Source organism: Dendrobates tinctorius, unplaced genomic scaffold, assembly GCF_039654945.1.
Source record: "Dendrobates tinctorius isolate UK_male_01 unplaced genomic scaffold, ASM3965494v1 ptg000026l, whole genome shotgun sequence".
NCBI lineage: Eukaryota > Metazoa > Chordata > Amphibia > Anura > Dendrobatidae > Dendrobates > Dendrobates tinctorius.
Window position 1 is genome coordinate 11815142 of NW_027361694.1, and position 24317 is coordinate 11839458.

A 24317-nucleotide genomic window follows, 5' to 3' on the forward strand; every position below is an offset into this window, starting at 1 on the left:
CATTTCTTTATTGGTAAGCCTAAGAAAGGCAGTATTTCTATGTTCTTTTTCAATTAACGTAGCACAGGCTTAATTTAAAAATGCCAGTGTGTTTAATCAGTGTTTGCTTGCGTATGTACTAATGTAAAGTTTACAGACATCATAGTATTGATTATTAATATAACAACTGCATAGGGAAATAACGCATTCAGAGTGCCATACACTGATGTGTTTTGTTTTTACTTTGAATCGGTTTTTATTGAATTTCTAAAACATGAACAAACATTTATTGGTCATACAGGACCGTTAAGATATAGAACCAACAAAACGAGAACGTAACTCATGTCCCAGTAAAATTACAATCCAATAATATACAATAGTCATTGCGTGTCTAAAACGAAGCAAGGAACAAAAAAAGAGAATAGAGAAAGAGAAGAGCAAAAAAGAAGGGAGAATGAAGGGAAAAAACAATTTGGGGTGAGGAGAGGTGTGGCGTGAGAAGGGAAAAAAGGTGCTGTGAACATTAAATTTTATGAAAAAAAATGGATGGAAATTATCAGAATCTTTAAATTCCTCACATGAGTACCATAGCTGCCAGAATATTTTTTTTTTTTTTTTTTAAGTCTCTGTGGTTTTCTGCCGATACCTTTTCCATCTCATACAGAAATGACATTTCCTGCTGCCATTCTAGCATAGAAGGATAGGTGTAGCATCGGTGGCATGGCATAATTGCCCTGGCAGCAGTTGCAAGATGTTGTTTTTTTTCGCTAAGCAATCACTCTAGAAGGCTATACCAAACAAGGAGGTGGTGCTTTACAAATGAAGTCATTGGCACTAAACTCCAGATAGCAATATATTTATAACCTACTCTACTGAGGCCAACTCCCTGTCAGCTAACCAAAACCGTTACATTTATATTTCAGAGCTGTATTTCAATGAAGTTGTAACGACCCCCTGCGCAACCTACCGCAGGGGGCTGCACACTGAAATAGGAGAGGTGAGTGGGGAACGAAGGGGAACTCACTAGACTGCACAGGACCTGTCCTTCATGACTGAGGAGGAGTGGCCAGGGGCAGAGCCAGGTGTCAAGGGTCAGCAGGGACAAAGAAAACCCAGAGACAAGTCAATGTGTGCCAAGGTCAAAACCGAGAGATACGGGAGGTACCGTGGACTGAGACTTAGGGGATGTCAAGTCGAAGCCAGAGGTCAAAAAGTCAGAATGAGCAGTGCGGTACAATAGGGACAAACTGTAATGGAGTAACAGTAGCGAAGCCAGGAGGTCAGAACCGAAGAAGACAATAGTACCAAAACGTGAGACAGAGAACAGAGTGAGCGGACAGACCAGGTCATACACGGGAGGCAATCAAGCAATGCAGTATACACGCACACCAGGTCAGACACACAGTCAGAACAACAGTATAACTGACAGAGAATCTTAGCCAGGAAGTGGTATATATGTCCCTCCCAGATCCAAAAAAGAGCACACAGCATTAACCCCATGTCGTAGCTGTTTTTGTTCTGACCAAGCGTCAGATCTTTCCAGATCACCAGTGAGGCCAGATTGAGAGGTTTTGTCGCCCTTCTGATGACAAGCGCTTGGAGACAAAGGACTCAACACACACGGGTCGTGGTCAAATCACTTTATCTGACGTAATGAAATATAAGACATGTTTTTATACCATTTACAACAATATGTGACTCTGGAGCTCATTTGGCCCCCACCATCACCTCAGGGTCGTACGTACCTTGTTTACAATATACCCAGAACACGTTGTTGAGAACAAATATGATAACAAGTATAGTTTCCTTGAAGACAGAGACTACTAGTCTACATAAGAATAATTCTAGCAATAATAAGGCAAAAGGCAATTGAAGTCTTAAAGGCATTTAAAGGGATATAAAAGCAAACCATTAACTCTTCTATATCAATTTCCCCCTTTTGTAAATGGTATAACCTTTGCCACAGGGTCAGGTGATGTCCACAAAGGAGCTACTCTCTCATGGGTCTAGTACCCATAAGGGGGCTTCCTACCTGCTTCACCCATCCACCCTCAGTGTGGACACTCACCTTCCCCATCAGCAATGGCCACCTGGGGTCTATGATACACTACAGAAGGTTCAGCCTTAGATTCTTTTTTTATGCATACATTATTCAGTAGCTTAAGTAATACATATATTAGCGCTTTTACGGCTACATAAAGCAATAAGCGAACCAACAAAATTTGCATACAAGTCTATATAATGCCAAAAATCCATCCTACTAAGCCATTAAACCAATTTACTGGATTTAGGAAAGAGAATGTGTTACCCCACCAGGAGTCTCTGCTTGCACTGTGTTGTTTTAACCATTGGTCTCTAAGTTCACCTACGTTGTCCATACTGGCCTTGATCTGGAGATTGCCAGCAGGGTCGATATAATTACAACAGGTGGGACCAATTATTTGACACATTCCTCCTTCTTTTGCTGTCAGGTAATCTAGTACTATAGTATGTTGGTTAGTAACTACGATTAATTGTCTCTGTATTGTATTAGTCTCATTTAGAACTTCAAGAATCTGGAAAATCTGATCGTCCAGGTAGTCGGTACCTTCCACTAATTTATCCCACAGTTGTGTTATGAAGGGGTATATTAGCATACTACTGAATATTTTGTTATCCCCATCTCTACTAGATGCGGCCTACCATTTGGCTGGGGCTTATTGTCTGCAGCCCTTCTATACAAAGTGTGAATTGGGACTGCTGCTGTGTCTATTTTACTATGAGGAACTATGAAAGTGGCTGGTGTCAGTTTAGCAAGAGTGCAGACCCCTCTTATGTCCGGGCTCACCCACCTGTAGGCACGATGTCCGCAAACCAAGAATACTCCTTCAGGGAGAACACAAACGTGACCAGGGGTCTGTATACATTGGTATAAACTCAAAAGTCCTGACCTACTGCAGGCTTATGGGCACACCAAGTATTATTCATTGGTTTTCCCCTTATACCAGATGTACATTTACCCCTTTCTTTCCTTATTATTTTACCCGTAGATGCTCTACAGCCTTCAATACCATCCTGGTACATCGTCTTATTAACCTGTGTTTGATCATGAGTGTAATTATTGTCCTCACCACAGGTGTCTGCTCCAGTGTGTTGAAGACTGAACCACCGTCCATCATTGGGAATAGGGTCTGAGTGAGGGATCTCAGTCCTCCTCCTGGCGACCATATTTCCGACATCTGAATCATATTCCCGCCACCACATTTGTACCTTTAGGCCGCGTTATATTAAACTGAAACCAGGGATTAGCGGCCCATTCGACTATAGCCAATGAGGCAGATATATCACGGGGCACACCTAGGTTGAGTCCAAGTCTCATTGTGTATGCAGTGTGGGGTTAATACCTCCCATGTCTCCAGAGGTAAGGCTAAGAACGGCATAGTCCTCACGGATACAGGGCTGTGTGTACAGATCCAACAGTCTTTCGGTTTCTGTCCTTCCATGTCCTTTATAAGAAGAGCATGATGCCGAACAAGTTTGTTGTCCCAATCAGCATTTAAGAGTTTGTCCTGTGTCTCTGTAGAGTGCAGTAACCCTGTCACTGCCAGCAAGGTGATGAGGAGAACAGTCATTCTGCTGTTGACAGGACCTTCTTGCAGTGAAAGGCGTGGATCCAGGTGGACTTTCCCTCAAGTTTTACTGAAGTGGATGTGGTCAGCTGGACGTGGAAGGGGCCGTCAAATCGTGGGTCCCGGATCCTTCTCACGTGTCTGCGTATAACCACCCAATCACCTGGATTCAGCTGATGCACATCTGCACTGGCATTAGGATCTGGAATGTATGAGAACACATGTTTATGCACCACATTAAGTCTTTCCTGCAAGGCCTGGACGTAGGCTGTCATAGCACCGTGTTGCATTTGTAGCACCTGTGGGAAGTACAGACCAGTCTTTGGTGCACTACCAAACAGGACTTCAAAGGGAGACAAGCCTGTGTTTCTATTTGGAGTGTGTCTGACTGAAAAGCGTGCAAGAGGCAAGCACTCCACCCAGCTCTTTCCTGTGTCTGCCATGGCCTTTTGAATTTTCAGTTTGTGTCCCATTTAGTCTTTCCACTTTCCCACTACCTTGTGGCCTATATGGTGTATGAAATGCTTGCTGTACACCCGGGGCCTGCATGACTTCCCTCATTATTTCTCCCGTGAAGTGTGCACCCCTATCTGTTTCTGTGGTTTCTGGGACACCATACCTGCAGATCAGTTCTTTCATCAGTTTGTCTGTAGTCATTTTAGCATTTGCACGTTCTACCGGATAGGCTTCCGGCCAACCAGAGAAGAGATCTACACATACTAGGATATTTGCATACACTCCTACCTTGGTAGCTGTATGTCGTCAATCTGCCGTCTCTGAAACGGGTAGAGAGGCCTAGGTGTCGCTTTCTTAGGGACTTTTACTGTTTTACCTGGGTTGTGCTGTGCACAGATGAGGCATGATTGTACAAGTTTCGCGGCTGCGTAACTGAAACCAGGAGCGATCCAGAAGGCATCTACCATGGCACACATGTGACTTTTTGAGGTGTGATTGGGGCCATGTGCTGCTTGCGCCATGATTGGGAACAGGGACTTTGGTGGGCACATTTATCCTTATTCTCCCATACTCCATTTGAGTTCAGCTCAGCTCCCAGTCTCCCCCGGTGTACCTTCTCTGTTTGGGCAGCCTTTTACTGGAGGGATTTCAGGACATCTAGACCCAATGTGGCTGGAATACGCTGACTCCCCGCCACCGTCCACTGCTCTCTCTAGGCCGCCTTGTGCTATTTTAGCAGCCTCGTTCGCCCTTCTATTGCCCTCTACCTCCACGGAGTCACCTTTGTGTGTGCTTTTACCTTGACAATGCCAACCTGGACTGGTAACATCAATGCCTCCATCAATTGTTTCACCAGCTCTGCATTTTTAATGGGCTTCGAATCTGTGAAAATATTAGCGACTTTACCTGCAGCGGCTCTACACGCCTCAGTGAGTGCCTTCAACTCTGCCTCCTGGGCCGACATGTGAGGAGAGAGTGGTTCCGCTCGGATTACCTCATGTGAGGATACTACTGCATATCCAGTGTAGAATCGTCCATCCTGGTGGTATCTGGGGCCATCTACAAAAAAGAAACTCAAAGTCTGCATTAGGAACAGGTTTTTCATGAATGTGTGCAAACCCAACTGTCTCCTGACTCATCAGTTCTATGCAGACATGTTCATGCGTCATGTCAAAGTATCCTTCCTCACTTGCCAATACGGTCACCAATTCCCCCTTTTCTGAATCCACAGGCAGGAGGGTGGCTGGATTCAGAACGTTACATCTTTTGAGGGGTGACATACTCAGGAATTAGTAGAGCACACTCAAGTCGGAGCTGTCTGGCCATAGACAGATGTTTTGGTTGAACTTGTAGGAGTATGGCATAGATGTCATGTGGGGAATAGATTGTCAAAAGAAACGTCAGTGTGATCTCACATGCCTTTCCTAGTAGTGCGGCTGCTCCTACCGCACAGACACAATCAATTTTGTGTGAGGTCCCGGGTCACTAAACCTAGGAAGATGCATAGATGCTGATGTGACCTGGGTAGAGGGAGATCTTGAATTGCCTGTTTCCTGTCAGGTGTCTGGTACCTTCGGTAATATAATGTCCCAACAAATGTCACCTTTTGTTTGTAATACTGTAATTTGTCACGTGAGACCTTGCAACCCTTAGGGTCATCCACGTACTGTAATAGTACAATCAGCGGATGAGGTGATTGCCACTACTCAAGGATCCCTGCCATCGCTGCTGAATAGATGGCAGGGGGTTTCTTTCCCCCTTTTGTGGGTGGACTGTCCAACAATATTGTTCACCTCTATGAGTAAAGGAGAAAGATACTGACAGTCTGTGTGCAGGGGTACAGAGAAAAATGCACCTGCTAAATCAATGACTGTGAAACATTTTGACATTACTGGGATCTGTGACAATATTGTGTGTGTGTGTTAGGGACGATTGAGGTCACACTCACTGTATCATCATTAATAGCCCTTAAGTCATGAACCTTTCTGTAAGTGTCAGCAAACCCTTGAGTTCCTTTTATTTTTTTTTATTTTTTCCTAATGGGATACAAAGTGGTGTCACAGGGGGAAGATCTTTGCAGTCCAAAGGGGGGGTTTCTTTGCACCAGAACCCCTGCCTTAACATACTCTCTAATATCTCTGCTCGGGGCAATTGATTTGGCTATTGATATTGCTAGGCTCAAGGGGTATTGCTTTAAACAAGGGGGAGTGGTTCCTTCTTTCATTTTAATCATGACAGGGGGAATGGGCAACTGACCCACATCCGTTTTTCCCCTTGCCCAAACAGTGTCTGGCACCTGTCCCATTTCCTCATCCTCAGGCATTTTGGTGTCAGGTGTTAGTTTCACCGCTTTTGTCATATACACCATTGCCGCAATCTTACACAAATGTTTATCTGAGAGGGGACTTGTGACTGTAATACCCTCAGGAGAGTACTGTATGGTGGCCTGGATCGCACTCAGCACATCTGCTCCCAGTAAATTCATAGGGGTATTGTCACTAACAATAAGTTTTGTAAGTACCACAATTCCAGCACCTCACTGTTTCTAGGTCCCTTGGTACCTTACTACGTCTCCACTGTTTTCCTTGTGCTCCAGCATACATGACAGGTCGTCTTATTGTCCTTGTTTGCTCAATTTCTTTAGCTACCTTAAGGAGGTCTTTCGGATCTACATGTCTCCATTCAGGTCTGGCTGTCTGTACTGCGTCTCGCAAGTCTTTGTTCATACCGTCAATGAATGCATTCACCAGTATTCTAACATCAAGTGGGTTTATGCAAATGTACCCCATGTCTGCCCATTTCAGCTGTAACCGTCCAAAGTACATCTCTACTCTCTCTCCTCTTTGCTGTGTCACGTTAATCAGGAGTACAGACTGCTCTGATTGTTCCACTGTAGCCCATTGTCTTAGTGACTCACAGTATGTCTCCCCAGACAGTGCAGATTTATCATCCATGCCCCAAGCCTGATTCTTTGTCACATCTGTGTGTGTCTTAATTATATGTCCTAGTGCGTCACCTGCCTTTAAACTCACCAACCTCTCTAGGTCTGCCCAGGTACACTTATATGTCTGCTGTATTTCCTGTATGTGTCTGTAAAATGGGAATGGTTGGTCTTCAGGGTCAGGCAACTGTTTCAACAAAGCTAGCTGGTCAGAGGGGCTCCAGGGATAATACACCTGCATCTTTCTTATTCTAGTCGCACTGATGGGGTTGGTCGTCTGATGTCTACTGTCAGCTTACTCCTCAAAGGTCAATGTCCCCACTACCCACTCTATTATGTCAGCTTCTTATGTCACTACATATGATCTTGTCTGGACAGGATTTAGTGCAACTCGCTTAGGTCAGTAGCACAGGTCACACAAGTAGCTATTCAGTCTGGGTTTGTCTGAGTTTGATCACAGTGTTTACAAGTCCATCTGTTTTGTCTGAGTCTCTGGTTACTCTTTGTCAATCAAAACATTCATAATACACCTTCCACACTGCTGCACATTCATTCTCAAGCATCATTTATTCACTTGCTATTTTCTTCCCTTGTCTGTGCCTTTTTGTACATCCAAACATTCACATTTTTTTTTTTTTTTTTAAATTGGTCCAACCTGTATTACTGCTTCCTTTCTTCTCTGTCTTTTTCAATTTGCATAGCTCTCTTGGATCTCATTGGGGGCACCGACGGTACACAGAAAAAGTTGCCATGGCTTCAACCTTTTTCTGCCGACAGCTCACTTTTCTTCTGAAATGCCCTCCCAGTGTGCCTGGACTTCTGTCTTACAGGCCACACTTAGCAAGTCAGAGAGAGCCTGCCAAGGTGTAGCGGGAAGGCTCCTTGCCTCTCACCCGGTAGACCTACAGGATGTAGCGGGAAGGCTCTCTGCCTCTCACCCGCTAGATCAGCTGGCTAGAATAGGATCAGGCCTGCATCCTTCCAGCCCAGCTCCATGGATTGTTGTGGGAAGGCTATTTCAACCTTAGACAGCTCACCTTTCTTCTGAAATGCCCTCCCAGTGTGCCTGGACCTCTGTCTTACAGGCCACACTTAGCAAGTCAGAGTGAGCCTGCCAAGGTATATCCAGAGGGCTCCTCACCCTCGCCTCTCACCCACAACAATAAAACCTGCTGACTAAAGTAAGAAGTCCCAGGTGTGATAGGACTCTAACCCACTTTATCAGCCGTACAGTCGGCTACCTCCTCTGTTGATACACAATTTGCTATACAAATCAATCACACAACTAGAAGCAGGTTCAAACACATTAATGACCAAACAATCACTTGCAATTTCCTTCTAAATTAGGCACCATATTTTACTTTTAACTTCCAACTTCAATTAAGTACTGTTGCTTTAAAATGCACAAATCTTTCAGCGCGTACTTTATGGATAGAATTACAGAGAATTTTGAGCACAGCTCACACTCAGCAGAGATAAGAGCGAAGGGAGAAGAAAAACTGCGCAGCTCCATCCTTCCCCCCTCCCATCAGAATTATTATTATTATTATTATTTATTGTTATAGCGCCATTTATTCCATGGCGCTTTACATGTGAGGGGGGTATACATAAAAACAAGTACAATAATCTTAAACAATACAAGTCATAACTGGTACAGGAGGAGAGAGGACCCTGCCCGCGAGGGCTCACAATCTTCAAGGGATGGGTGATAATACAGTAGGCGAGGGTAGAGCTGGTCGTGCAGCGGTTTGGTCGATCGGTGGTTACTGCAGGTTATAGGCTTGTCGGAAGAGGTGGGTCTTCAGGCTCTTTTTGAAGGTTTCGATGGTAGGTGAGAGTCTGATATGTTGTGGTAGAGAGTTCCAGAGTAGGGGTGATGCGCGAGAGAAATCTTGTATGCGATTGTGGGAAGAGGAGATAAGAGGGGAGTAGAGAAGGAGATCTTGTGAGGATCGGAGGTTGCGTGCAGGAAAGTACCGGGAGACGAGGTCACAGATGTATGGAGGAGACAAGTTGTGGATGGCTTTGTATGTCATGGTTAGGGTTTTGTAATGGAGTCTCTGGGCAATTGGGAGCCAGTGAAGGGATTGACAGAGGGGAGAAGCTGGGGAATAGCGGGGGGACAGGTGGATTAGTCGGGCAGCAGAGTTTAGAATAGATTGGAGGGGTGCGAGAGTGTTTGAGGGGAGGCCGCAGAGCATGAGGTTGCAGTAGTCAAGGCGAGAGATGATGAGGGCATGGACTAGGGTTTTTGCAGATTCTTGGGTGAGGAATGAACGGATGCGTGAAATATTTTTGAGTTGAAGTCGGCAGGAAGTGGAAAGGGTTTGGATATGTGGTTTGAAGGAGAGATCAGCATCAAGGATTACTCCGAGGCAGCGAGCTTGTGGGACTGGGGAGAGTGGGCAGTCATTTACTGTAATTGATAGGTTCGTAAGGGGGGTCACGTGAGATGGGGGAAAGATGATGAATTCTGTTTTGTCCATGTTGAGTTTCAGATATCTAGTGGAGAAGAAGGATGAAATAGTGGACAGACATTGAGGGATTCTGGTTAGTAGGGAGGTGATATCTGGTCCAGAGATGTAGATCTGTGTGTCATCAGCATAAAGATGATACTGAAAGCCATGAGATTCTATGAGCTGTCCCAGGCCAAAGGTGTAAATAGAGAACAGCAGGGGCCCTAGGACTGAACCTTGTGGGACTCCGACAGATAGGGGGTGAGGTGAGGAGGTGGTGTGTGAGTGGGAGACGCTGAATGTCCGGTCTGTTAGGTATGATGAGATCCAGGAGAGGGCCAAGTCTGTGATGCCGAGGGATGAGAGGGTCTGTAATAATAGGGAATGGTCCACTGTGTCAAAGGCAGCCGACAGGTCCAGGAGGAGGAGGACAGAGTAGTGTCGCTTGCTCTTGGCAGTTAAGAGGTCATTGGTGACCTTAGTAAGGGCAGTTTCAGTGGAGTGGTGTGACCGGAAGCCAGATTGTAAGCGGTCGAAGAGGGAGCAAGAGGAGAGATGGGAGGACAGTTCAAGGTAGACGTGTTGTTCCAGTAGCTTGGAGGCGTATGGGAGAAGTGATATAGGGCGATAGCTAGATGCAGAGGATGGGTCAAGAGAGGGCTTTTTGAGGATAGGTGTGATGGAGGCATGTTTAAAGCTTGAGGGGAAAACACCAGTTGTTAGTGATAGGTTGAAGAGATGGGTTAGGGTTGGGATGAAGACTGTGGTGAGGTTTGGGATGAAGTGGGATGGGATCGGGTCGAGTGCACAGGTGGTGAGATGTGATCTTGAGAGTAGAGTGGAGAGTCGATCTTCTGTAATGGTGGAGAAGTTGGTTTTGAAGGTGGAGGGCTGGGAAGTCGGGAGGAAGGGCTCTGGGGGTTGTTGACCAAAACTGTCCCTGATGTTATCAATTTTCTGCTTGAAAAATGAGGCAAAGTCTTCAGCTGAGATGAGTGGGGAGGGAGGAGGTGCTGGGGGGCGGAGGAGAGAATTGAAGGCAGCGTTCTTCACTGAATTCTGTAGCTCTTTAGAGTTATCAAAATCAATTTCTACAAAGAAACTCAAAATCACGGGATTTCACTGTAAGAGCAGATAACTGTATAATGAGATTAACCATGCCTTGCCCCTTTTATGGCCAAATGCATTCAGGAAACTTTACAATGTAATGCCACATATAACACAAGCTATATCATTACTCAATTCATTCAGTCTCAGATGTAGATTTGAAATATCTATAACGCATCTGTCCGGGATTCCACCACAACTAGAAAGGTAACAAATCTCTTGACACAAAAATGATGTGTGATGATTCATTTATACGTGCTCATTCACGGACTTTTTTTTTTTTTTTTTTTTCAATTACTCATCTCTCATCTTATTCAGAGGTTCTCATAGACATACATACAAGGATTCACACAGCCTGCCTATCTTGCACTTTGGATTTGATTGACACTTTAACCTACAGCAGTGTCCACTGACACTCCGAGAACACCAAAGCCAACTTCTTAAACAACAAGAAACATTGAAAACCAGAGCAACCAAAAAACCACAGCCCTATACAAAATACAGCCTCATATGATTTACTGCCAATCCAAAACAACAACCACTGCACAGAGTCTATCCCAGACTTTGTGCTACACAGTACACCAGTACACAACCAGTTAGTATATTAGTATATTGCCAGAACAGTTTAACAGATAATACAGATGACAATTATTATCTTATTACTCTATTATTCAACTCTCATACAGACATACTCACCCCTCACTGGTGATGTGGGTTCTTTTGAACCGTGCTGTTACAGTCTTACCCAGAGGTATGTGGGCATCCTTAGAGAGGTTGCAGATGCAGAATCAATGTAAGAATAAATGTTCTCACCTGCTGCAGCCTGGATTCTGCATTTTCAACCTCCCAGGAAGCTCCCACATCCGGATTCCGAATAGACTGGTTTCCACGGTCCCCGTCGGGCGCCAAACTGTCGTAGCTGTTTTTGTTCTGACCAAGCGTCAGATCTTTCCAGATCACCAGTGAGGCCAGATTGAGAGGTTTTGTCGCCCTTCTGATGACAAGCGCTTGGAGACAAAGGACTCAACACACACGGGTCGTGGTCAAATCACTTTATCTGACGTAATGAAATATAAGACATGTTTTTATACCATTTACAACAATATGTGACTCTGGAGCTCATTTGGCCCCCACCATCACCTCAGGGTCGTACGTACCTTGTTTACAATATACCCAGAACACGTTGTTGAGAACAAATATGATAACAAGTATAGTTTCCTTGAAGACAGAGACTACTAGTCTACATAAGAATAATTCTAGCAATAATAAGGCAAAAGGCAATTGAAGTCTTAAAGGCATTTAAAGGGATATAAAAGCAAACCATTAACTCTTCTATATCACCCATGACGGCAGGGGTGGAACCCCATCCGTTACCATGACAAAAGTTTCAAAACCTTCTTAGTATTTGCATAAATTACACTTTTGTATCGCCACTAACGATATGCAAATTAGCCTGGACTATTGCATGACACCACTCACCTGTGTGAGATTCTATGCATTGAAACTTTAACAGTAACAGTTCAGATGTCAGTCACATTGAGGGTGCATGATCACACCAGAGGCTGTGTTAAGCCCCCGTTACACATAGCGATATCGCTAGCAATATCGCTGTAACGTCACCGGTTTTGTGACGTTATAGCGATATTGCTAGCGATATCGCTATGTCTGATACTTACCTCCGACCGGCTCCCCCGCTGCTCATCGCTGGTCGCGCGAGAACATCCTGGATCATTTCTCATCGGGCGCTTCCTGTGGTGCCGACGAGCAACGGACGCGGGCGGGAGGACGTCAGTATCGCCTCGTCTGACAGGTAAGTAGCGACCCCCAACCCCTGCTATGTCGCTGGTGAGATCTGCCTGTGTGGCAGCTCACTAGCGACCACTTAGCGATGCACCAACGATCCATATCGTTGTCGGGATCGCTGGTGCATCGCTAAGTGTGACAGTACCCTTAGTCTAGGGATATAGTCCAGGCTAATTTCCATATAACTAGCAACTATATAAGTATTTTTATACACATGCTAAGTGAATTTTGGAACATTTAGAGCATAATTCCATTGCAGCTATATGGCTCTTTAGAATAAAGGTGTCAGTTTGGAGGAACAATGTGTGACCGTCTAATCCATGCTGCAGAACATGGGAAAATCAAAATATACAGCTTGGGCAATACTGTGCTAGAAGTTTGCGTCACGGCACCTACACTTTTTCTTGCTGTCATATAAAGTAAATAAGCAGCAGCCACAGTCTGGCTTGTTCTTTTAGGTATGTATATCTGTATAGATATGTGTTTGTGAATTAGAGAGATTACGGACTTATAATTATAGAAAAAAATATATAATGCTTGTACATGCCAAAAGTGATTACAATACACAACATCACACATTCAAGGATAATTTCCATTTTCATGGAGCTTATTTACGTGCAGAGCTTCAGTCAATGAAATTACAAAAACGTATTCACAATAGATAGTTGGATTGATTCCATATGAATCAATAAATATATTAATGAAAGTTAAATATCCCGTTCCTCCATCCCTACCCATATAGAATTCAGTTATCATTTAAAACTTGATCCAACCATTGTTTTTCAAGTGAAATGGGTATAAAAGGCATTACCATGTTTACAAAATGTGGCATAGTTATTTTTTTAGTTCCTAAAACTTACTGAAATCAGTTTGAGTAGTGATGGGCGGACCCTTGGATGTTCGGGTCCGTCTGGTTCAGCTAAACATTAAAAAAAAATTTGGTTCAGATACCACAATGGACCCTATTCAAATTAATGGGAGGCCCCGAGATCCAAAGTTTCCCACGCTGTCCTCTGTATTATAGCATGAGAATTGCCAGCTCTGTTTTGCGGTAACGTTACATGTTACCACCGGTCACAGCACTGCGGTTCCCACGCTGTCACACAGATGACAGCTTGAGAGCCCAGCAGCTGTAACTGGCGGTGGTAAAAAGACTACCACCGGTCCCAGGCGTTGGCTGAAGACACTACTCACACATCATCATATACCTGGTCTCGTTGATAGGAGCTTGTATACCTGGTCTCGTTGATTGAGCTAGAGCAGGCGTATGATGAGTGTATTCACCAGAAGGTGCCAGTCCATTTAGCAAATAAAAGAAAAAAATGGCGTGGGGTCCCCCTCAATCTCCATAACCAGCTTAGGGAAAGCCGATGACTGGAGGCTGATATTAATATTCTGGGAAGAGGCCAATAGCCATAAAGGTTCCCAGGCTGTTAATATCAGTTCACAGCTGTTTGCTTAGCCTTTTCTTGTTGTTATAGGAGAGACTCTCCCCTCCTCCTAATAAAATAATGTGGGGTCCCCCTATAATTAATAGCCAGCAAAGGCTAAACAAGGCTGCTTCTGGCTGATATAGGCTAGGAAAGGGTTATGGATATTGGCCCCTTCCCAGACTAAGGACATCAGCCCTCGGCCGCCCCGGAAATGGTGAATAAGCCTCGCTCTTCACACTTGCCCTAGTGAGGTGGCAAGTGAGGTAATAGTTGTGGGGTTGATGTCAGTTTTATGGCCGTTGACATCAAGCCCATAGGTTAGTAATTGAGGCTTCTATAATGCACCCCCATTATTAACTCCATAGTAAAATGGAATAAAGACTGAGTAAAGTCCTTTATTTGAAATAAAACTCCCCAACTCTCTTTCGTCCCATGACGATCTGGATGGTTTGATGAGCAGTCATATCAGTGATGCGACAACACACTGAGCTGAGCATGAAAACACAGCTACCTGTGATGGCAGTAACCTTAATGACGTAATCGCCGGTCTCACACAGCTACGTTCTCATGGTCCGCTCAGTGTATCCTGGATGCAGGGCTGAGTGGGCGCATCATGCTACCACTCAGCAGTACATCCAGATGTATCGCGGAGTCGGAGCATGTCGTGAGACATATGGTTTATCGGCGGACAGGTGAGGAATAGTGATTTTTTTATTTTTACAATAATATGTAAAAGAGGGTTATTATTATAATTTTTTTTTTTTTTTAAAAAGGTGTAGTGGTCCCTCCATTTTTAGTAACCAGCCAAGCTAAAGCAGAAAGTTGGGAGCTAATATTCTCAGACTGGGAAGCGACCATGGATATTGGCCCTCACCAGCCTAAAAAAAAACAAACAAAAAAAAGCCTTCAGCCGCCCCATCTATTAGATGCATCAATTATGGTGCTTTGGCTGACTCTTCCCACTTGTCCTGGTTCGGTGACAAGTGGGGTAATAGTTTTGGGGTTGATTTCATCTGTCTTATGTCGGCTGACATATAGCCCAGGGATTAGTAATGGAGAGGTGTCTATCAGATGCCCCCATTTCATTACTAACCCCGTAATCAAAAGTAAGAAAGACAAACAGAAAAAAAGTATTTCTCAATTAAATGACTTCTCTGCATTTTTTTTTTTTCAATTAAAATACTTTTTTTCTGTTTGTGTCTTTCTTACTTTTGATTACGGGGTCAGTAATGAAATGGGGGCATCTGATAGACACCTCTCCATTACTAATCCCTGGGCTATATGTCAGCCGACATAAGACAGATGAAATCAACCCCAAAACTATTACCCCACTTGTCACCGAACCAGGACAAGTGGGAAGAGTCGGCCAAAGCACCATAATTGATGCATCTAATAGATGGGGCGGCTGTAGGCTGTTTTTTTTTATTGTTTTTTTTTTCAGGCTGGTGAGGGCCAATATCCATGGTCGCTTCCCAGTCTGAGAATATTAGCTCCCAACTTTCTGCTTTAGCTTGGCTGGTTACTAAAAATGGAGGGACCACTACACCTTTTTAAAAAAAAAAATATATATTTAAATATTTAAAAAAAAAATGGCTCGAGGACCCCTCTATTTTTGGTAACTAGCCAATATAAAGCTGACAGTTGAGGTCTGCAACCTGCAGGTGCCATCTTTATTTGTCCTGGTTATCTAGAATAGGGGAGATCCCATGTCTGGGCCTCCTACTATTAGAGATCTGAAAAAATTTAAAATTTAATTTGGCTTGAAAGGGGAACATGGCAAAAAAAGGATTTCAATGCACATATATTTGAGCTTTTATGGGGTCATGACTGGATACCCATCTAGAATACTGCTTAGTGATCGAACAACAATGCAATGTTTTCCTCTCTTTTGAATATGATATAAATGGTCTTGCTTCTTATATTTCTGTCTGGTTTTTTTTATAGCATTCTGTGAACATACTCTCAAAGGTGTAAAAAAAAAAATCTTGTTGGCTGCAGAAATTCATGATCATCTATGGCATGATGCTTTGTTATGGCTATATGTAACGCAAGAGCAAAATTTAGCTTATTTGCCACAGCCACTAAAAGTATATGAGGCAGGTCTTGCGGTTTCCGCACAACCGGAAAAAAAGGGTCCTGTATCTCCTTTTTCCTCTATCCTCTTTAGCCTTATGTTTTTTTATGTTTTTTTCTGTAATCATCCTAGTGTCCGCTCTTCAGCTTTTACGTAATTAGATGATGTTCCGACACAAGGAGATCACTCTGTCATGAAATTAGAAATAATTGCTTGATTTCTGAAACATCATGACACTGTGTTTCCATTTGACAAATGGCTCATTTCAGTAATTCTATGACAGAGATATCAGTTCAAAATACCCCTTTAAAGGGAATCTGTCACCTCATGTTTTTTCTCTTTAAAAGGATTTTCTGCGTAAAGAAGTAAAGTCTGTAGATTGCCTAATTATGACCATGTGCAATGTAGAGACTGTCACGATTGCGCTGTACAACCAGAGTGTGTGAGCTATCACATGGCCGCGTGTATGCGGTGTATATACTTAGCTACGTGCCATCTAGTCTCACTTGGATTCTCTCAATTCTTTTAATTCTCTTTTATTGAGCGAAGGCGGAAAAGTCTAGTTGCAATTTGACAGTAAGCATATCGAATCAATGTTGCCACATGACCACCTACCCTCATGGGGAATAAAGGGGAATCGTGACTGTGTGCATCGCATACTCATAAGGGTATGTGCACACATTGCGGATTCTGCTGTGGATCCGCAGCGGTTTTGGCCCTGCGGATCTGCAGCAGTTTCTGCTGCGTTGTACAGTACCATTAAGGTCAATGAAAAATAAAAAACGCTGTGCACATGCTGCAGATTTTTCCGCGGTTTTAAAACCACAGCATGTCAATTCTTTGTGTGGAATCCGCAGCGGTTTGGCACCTGCTCCATGATCAGGTGTCAAGATGCAGGGGAAATCCGCAGGTAAAACGCAGGTCTTTTGACCTGCGGATTTAGCCAAATCCGCGTGGAAAAATCCGCAGCTGAATCCGCAATGTATGCACTCACCCTAAGTCGGAGGGCTTCTGTCACATATTGACTACAGACTTTTCGTTTCTTCTTGGACCAGAAAAACTCTTTTAATTTTATGATTAACTTCAAAAATCCCAGTCTTTTTTTAAGAATTATTATGTTTTAGTCTTTAGAAAGTATTTCCTATCTACAAGCACGAGTACCATTTAGCTTTTGTATACCTCTGATAGTTCAGGTAACTATCGATTCCAAAGTAGCTGTTGCTTTTATTAGTGAAGTAGGTTAGCATGCATCAGAAAGACAATATATTTAGGCCCATGAGTCTAAGAGAACACTTATCTTCATGTAAAATTTATAGTGTTTTATGTGTTTAAGTACAGAATATCAAAGTTTTCAGTGTATATAAATACATAGACATGTAGGTGCATACCACAAACAATCTTCATTTGTGAAATGACATTTATGTCACACAAAGGATTTCTTCACTAAAACCAGCGTACTGTATGCACATTAGCCAGCTCTTCCTTTGCTGTAATATATGGGAACATTATGTGAACGTGTGTCAATGAGCAAATAACAGCAAGGTTTATTATCTTCTGGTATTCTTAACTACGCAGGGTTGAGTGGACCCTGTCTCTGAAGTCAGCGCTTTTCCTTGTATAGAATCTATAAACGGCTAAACTTCAAAAGTTCACTGTTTTTGTGTGAAAGCTATTCAACTCATTGTATTGTATGGCTTATTATATATTCCTTGAGGGATAAGCACCAGGAAATAGTGGAAAACACCATCTTAGTGATATAACAGCAATATTCTGTTTGTAATTCCCAACAAAGCCTACTCTGTGGGGTAATATTGCATTTATAGACTCAGTTGAAGAAAAATTCACATCAAATTTTTCTTACACATTTAATGTATATGTTGGGGAAATCTCTCAATGTATACAAGGAGTGGCCTAAAAGCCACGCTCAAAACTAGTTCTGATCCCATCTATTTAACCTCTTAGATGTTGCTACCTCAGCATTTAGTCTTTTTGACAAGATGGGGCTTCCCGTCCTCTATCACCCTAACCCACAACATGATTGCTGCATGTAGACATGGCAACCCAAGGCCTGACAAAGTTCTCTAGGCATGCAATGGTTGTATGCCTATTGGGCTGTGGCACAGACATGGCGTAATAGATTGTCTCAGGTTTACACTAGTAGGCAATAATGCTGTAGTATACAGAATATAAAATTTACAATCACATTGTGATCTCTTTTCAATAATTTGTTTTACAGTAGGTTTTCTGTAAAAACCACATGTGCTTGCCTTCAATCTCTGGGTGCTCCAGTAAATCTTGAAAGTTTATGACCCTGCCACTGGCTTACCAATGGTCCTTCCTTGAAACAACCAGTGTGTACAAGGAACACCCTGACCCAAAAATTGTGACCCATTGGTTCTCCCATCACAATTCGGCCCTTTCAAACTAACATCTTTGCCCATTTTTTATGCGTTCAACAAATCAGCTTCACAAACTGAGCATTATATACCTACAGGGGTTGGACAAAATAATGGAAACACCTAACGTTTTAGCATCATAATCTTCGAACATGTTATAAACATGCAAACCGTGACATATGATAATGTTTTGTAGTTGATAATTTACATACACATATCACATAACACAAATAAACTGTTTGTTTTGCAGAATTGTAAGAACATTGATCAGAACCTGATACCAATGGCAGACCTCTCGGATTTTCAAAGAGGCCAAATTGTTGGTGCTCGTATGGCAGGTGCTAGTGTAACAGAAAGCGCCAGAATGCTTGGCGTGTCAAGAGGTACTGTCTCCAAAGTAATGACTGCATTTGAAAGAGAAGGGAAAAACGTCCGCAGCAAAGCACAAGTTGAAGTTGGCTGAGAGAGACCGTCGGACTCTAAAGCGAATTGTGAGAGAGGATCGCAAGACCACGGCTCCGAAAATCACTGCTGAGCTCAATGAACACCTACAGAACCCAGTTTCCACGAAAACTGTTCGTCGGGAGCTGCACAATTCTGGATTCCACGGAAGAGCTGCAATTAGAAAACCGCTGCTCTCAATGACAAATGTTTCCAAGCGTTTAGAGTGGTGTAGAAACCTCCAGAATTAGTCCCTCGAGTAGTGGAAACATGTGATATTCTCAGACGAATCATCGTTTACCCTATTTCTGACCTCCGGTCAAGTGTACGTTTGGAGACAGCCGAAAGAAGCATTCCATCCAGACTGCCTTCTCCCAACCGTAAAACATGGCTGAGGTTCTGTGATGATCTGGGGTGCTATTTCGTGGAGATCCGCCGGGCCAATGATATCCCTTCATCGAAGAATTAACAGCCGAGATTATTTAGGCATTTTGGGCGACCAAGTGCATCCTATGGTTCAAGCACTGTTCCCGGAGGGGAACGCCATCTTTCTGGATGATAATGCACCAATTCATACAGCTAGAATCGTTAACCCCTTTATGACCCAGCCTATTTTGACCTTAATGACCTGGCCATTTTTTTGCAATTCTGACCAGTGTCCCTTTATGAGGTAATAACTCAGGAACGCTTCAACTCATCCTAACGATTCTGAGATTGTTTTTTCGTGACATATTGGGCTTCATGTTAGTGTTAAATTTAGGTCGATAATTTTTGCGTTTATTTGTGAAAAAAAATGGAAATTTGGCGAAAATTTTGCAATTTTCAATTTTTGAATTTTTATTCTGTTAAACCAGAGAGTTATGTGACACAAAATAGTTAATAAATAACATTTCCCACATGTCTACTTTACATCAGCACAATTTTGGAAACAAATTTTTTTTTTGTTAGGAGGTTATAAGGGTTAAAATTTGACCAGCGATTTCTCATTTTTACAACAAAATTTACAAAACCATTTTTTTTAGGGACCATCTCACATTTGAAGTCACTTTGAGGGGTCTATATGTCAGATATCAGGGATTATTTTTTTGCACTGGTGTGCCACACGGCCAATCCCTGATTCTAGGCTGGCTGTTTCATTAGGTATTTTTGCACCTGGCAGTTGCCATTTTACTTGGGTCCACTGCACCCTGATAGTGCATTTAGCATCTCTGCCTGTTTTTGGTTTTTTACTAAAGCAACATGGAAGGAAAAAATGGACATTTTTATTTTTCTAACAAAAATTTTATTTTAGCATCAATTTTTTCATTTTTACATGGGTAACAGGATAAAATGGATCCTAAAATTTGTTGGCCAATTTCTCCTGAGTACACACATACCTCATATGTGGTCATAAACCACTGTTTGGGCACACGGCAGGGCTGAGAAGGGAAGGAGCGCCATTTGACTTTTTGAATCGAAAATATGCTGGAATATTCAGCGGACACCATGTCGTGTTTGGAGAGCCCCTGTGTGCCTAAACATTGGAGCGCCCCCACAAGTGACCCCATTTTGGAAACTAGACCCTCCAAGGAACTTATCTAGATGCATAGTGAGTACTTTGAACCCCCAGGTGCTTCACAAATTGACCCGTAAAAAAAGTACTTTTTTTTCACAAAAATTTTCTTTTAGCCTCAGGTTTTCATTTTCACATGGGCAACAGGGTAAAATGGATCCTACCATTTGTTGGGCAATTTCCCCTGAGTACACCGATACCTCATATGTGGTCATAAACCACTGTTTGGGCGCACGGCAGGGCCCGGAAGGGAAGGAGCGCCATTTGACTTTTTGAATGGAAAATTAGCTCCAATCGTTGGCGGACACCATGTCGTGTTTGGAGAGCCCCTGTGAGCCTAAACTTTGGAGCTCCCCTACAAATGACCCCATTTTGGAAACTAAACCCCCTAAGGATCTTATCTAAATGCATAGTGAGCACTTTGGACCCCCAGGTGCTACACAGAAGTTTATAACACAGAGCCGTGAAAATAAAAAAAATTTTTCCACAAAAAAATGATTTTTTTTAGCCCGCTAATTTTTATTTACACAATGGTAACAGGAGAAATTGGACCTTTAAAGTTGTTGCAGTGCCCCTGATGTGGCGCCAGCCGGTGTGGTGGGGTCAGATTAGTGTTTCCAGCCATGTCCGATGCTACTGCAGCATCGGTCATGGCTGGATTGTAATATTTCATCAAATTTCATTGATGAAATATTACTATCGCTCTGATTGGCTGTTTCACTTTCAACAGCCAATCAGAGCGATCGTAGCCACGTGGGGGTGAAGCCACCCCCCTGGGGTAAAGTACAAAGCCCCCTGTATCTGCGGGTCGGGTGACCTCTCAGTGACCCCGGTCACCCGACCCGCAGGGTGGCTTTGAAGTGATGACACAGCATATGCGTCGTGGGTCGGCTTGGCACCGACTTTCATGACGCATACGCTGTGTCACAGGTCAGGAAGGGGTTAACGCATGGCAAGAGGAACATTGTAATGAAGTTGAGCATCTCATCTTGCCCCCACAATCCCCAGACCTCAACATTATTGAGCATTTATGGTCGATTTTAGAGATTCAAGTTAGACGTCAATTTCCGCTGCCATCGTCGCTCAAAGAACTGGAGGGTGTTTTAACTGAAGAATGGGCTAAAATTCCTTTGGAAACAATTCACACCTTGTATGAATCCATACCTCGGAGAATTGAGGCTGTAATCGCCACAAAAGGTGGACCTACACCATATTAAACTAACTTTTGTTGATGTTTCCAGGTGTTTCCATTATTTTGTCCAACCCCTGTATATTAGTGTCCAGTCTACACTTAACAGCATTGAATTTAGAAAGTTGCTATTTAAAGAGAGAGAGTTTCTTTTACTTTAATTTCCACCCTCCTTCAGAGAAGAAAGGCGGCCACCACTAAGATTTATAGTAGAACCTGGTGAAAATTTCTGGTCACTTTAGGAACAGATGGAGTACCACTTAGTACTATTTTAGAGTTCCTGCAAAAGGGTCTAGAACATGGCTTTTCCAACAGCACCCTTAACCCTCAACTGGTGAGGTGGGGTTTTTGTCAGGCAACTGGTGATGTGGGGTTTCCTATACCCCAGTGTTTAGAAATCTCTTATTTTTACAGAAAATGCAAAGATCACGTTTGTTTTAATCGTTTTCTTATTGGCTATTGATTACACATGAGTATAACAAATTTTTGACACCCACAAGTATCACAAACAAACAGAAACTCTGTTATAAATTTGTGCAAAAATAAAGAAGTTTTCAAAATTTGAAAATGTGTAAAAAGAATTACATGAGTGGTGATGTGGAGTTCAGCAAGGACAAGACAGCACTTAGCGACAGCTAGCTCTGTTATGCGTAGCCAGAAGAAAGAGGCCTTGATGACATCTAGTTGACAAGGAAATGGATGGAAGCTAGTGAGACACGTATCCTCATACCAGCATTTTTCAATCAATGGCAGCCGAACAAAAATTCCATGGGGTGTGGCAAACCCCACCTCACCAGTTGAGGGTTAAGGTTCAGGTGTTGGTGCTTGGGGTTCTATATCATTGTCACCTGGCAGGGAATCATTGGATTTCCCGCTTTATCAAGGCTTGCTCTAGATCAAGACCCATTCTTACGCAAAATTTACACCCGTGGGATTTGAATCTGGTCTTAACAGCCCTGACAAATTCGCCCTTTGAACTCAGAGTCAGTTTGTCAGGATTATCTTGTTAAAAACTGCTCTCCTAGTAGCTTTAACATCAGCCCGTAGGGTCTGTGACATCCAGACCTTATCAGTAAGTCTTCCTTTTACGCAAATCCTGGAAGATAGACTGGGTCTGGTTTTAAAATGACTATTTGACTAAAGTAGCTTCCAGGTTTGTTAGGTCTCAAGAGGTAGTCCTTCTGTGCTTTTTGTACTAATCCAAAAAATCTCAGAGGATAAACTTCAAACTTTAGATGTGAGATGTCTGATTAAATACTTTGTTATGGAGGCCTAGAGAAGGGATAGATGGTTGTTTTTCCTTCCAGGGACCCAGGAAAGGGTTAAATAAGGTTATCCTCCATTTCCTTCTATGTTTTTCATATTCATACTTTTAAAAGTATTCATTCAATGCCTCTGCAATGACTGGAAAAAAATAAGAGCATTTGTAAAGTTTATATTGATACAGTAAATGTAGCAACAAAAGGGACTTTTATTTTCTATAATTTATCTTTATTAATCGCCATCGTCCTGGTTTGTAACCTTATACTGCATTTCCATACCAGACTTTAATTTGGTCTTGTTAATTATATAGGTCTTTGAAATAGTACCTTTTAGTTGGTTTAGTAAGTAGCTTATAAACTTGTAATTACACCAACAACATAAAAAGGACCTAGGTTGCAGAATAGGAAGCGGTGGTTCCAGCAGATGGCAGGTCCTGTTACGTAATTAAGTAGAAGGCTTTGAAAAGATCTCTGATACTTGTCAGCCTTTTTCTTGTCGTGGATTTTTCTTGTCTTGCTCATTACGGATGTGATAGGTAACAAGGGCTGCCAGCCAAATAGCAAATGCGGCACATGTTCTTCTTTGTGAGAGCTGTACAGTATATTGTGACTGCCGGTGCCTTTGAGGATATGAAAGTGCCACTTATGTCTGCAAATTACTACTGTGTCATATTTACCTATATCTCAGACAGCTTGTGGTCACCTGTCAGGTTCAGCCTCCACTCTTATCTCCTAAACACCTGCACACGGCATCACCACAGACGGCAAGCCGTCGTTGTTATCAAGTAAAACTTTCTCCTGTGACACAATGAGAATCTGCCAACGTATCATTAGCTTTACCCTGTACTATAGGGTAATTATGGGCACAAGTGAGAAGAAGCAAACTCCATGTGTGGTATTTTATTGATATTTGAAGACATAGGTGTTTTGCGGATTCTGCTTCATTAAAGCTTCATGTATCCGGCTGGATCATATTTCAGTTTTCTATTGGAGGAAAGTGCGGCTTCCTTTTGTTAGGTGTTCAAGGAAAGGCTTTAAGGCTTTTTTCTTTTATTTGTAACATATGTCATGAGAAACATTGAGTGACAAGTGCATTGTTTTGTATTTTCTGTTTAGAAAGACTTTAGTTAGGCCTTTACTTTTATACATGCAAATACAATAATCAAAAAGCACATTCTATATATAAAGGCCTGAGAGCATGATTCAATTTAAACTCTCCCAATATGATAGTAATAAAGTTGCCAAAGTGGAGTACTCCAACAAAAGCAAAGGAGTAACGAGAAAACCACTGAATGATAAAATACAAAAATATCCTTTGTTAATTAATCAAACAGACAAAATCTAATGAGACGTGTTAAGGTACTGTCACACTAAGCGATATCGCTAGCAATATCGCTATAACTTGTGACGTTATAGCGATATTGCTAGCGACATCGCTGTGTCTGATACTTACCTACAACCGCTCCCCCGCTGGTTATCGCTGATCGACCGAGAACGTCCTGGACCTCTTCTCGTCGTCAGCTTCCTGCGGCGCTTCCTGTGGAGAGACGAGCGTGGAGCTGGGCGGGAGGACGTCAGGATCGCCTAGTGTGACAGGTAAGTAGCGACCCCCGTTCCCAG

At 42.9% G+C, this 24317-nt stretch overlaps 1 protein-coding gene and 1 long non-coding RNA gene across 3 annotated transcripts in view; one reads left to right on the plus strand and one right to left on the minus strand.

The window, feature by feature from the left end:
• PCCA (propionyl-CoA carboxylase subunit alpha) overlaps positions 1-24317 on the plus strand; it is an 805290-nt gene that overhangs the window by 739047 nt on the left and 41926 nt on the right. The window lies entirely within an intron of this gene.
• Positions 1605-11298, minus strand: LOC141084673 (uncharacterized). Its single transcript, XR_012231079.1, has 2 exons — positions 11244-11298; positions 1605-3789 (listed from the first exon to the last, which is right to left on the minus strand). It is a non-coding gene; the product is annotated as an uncharacterized lncRNA (long non-coding RNA).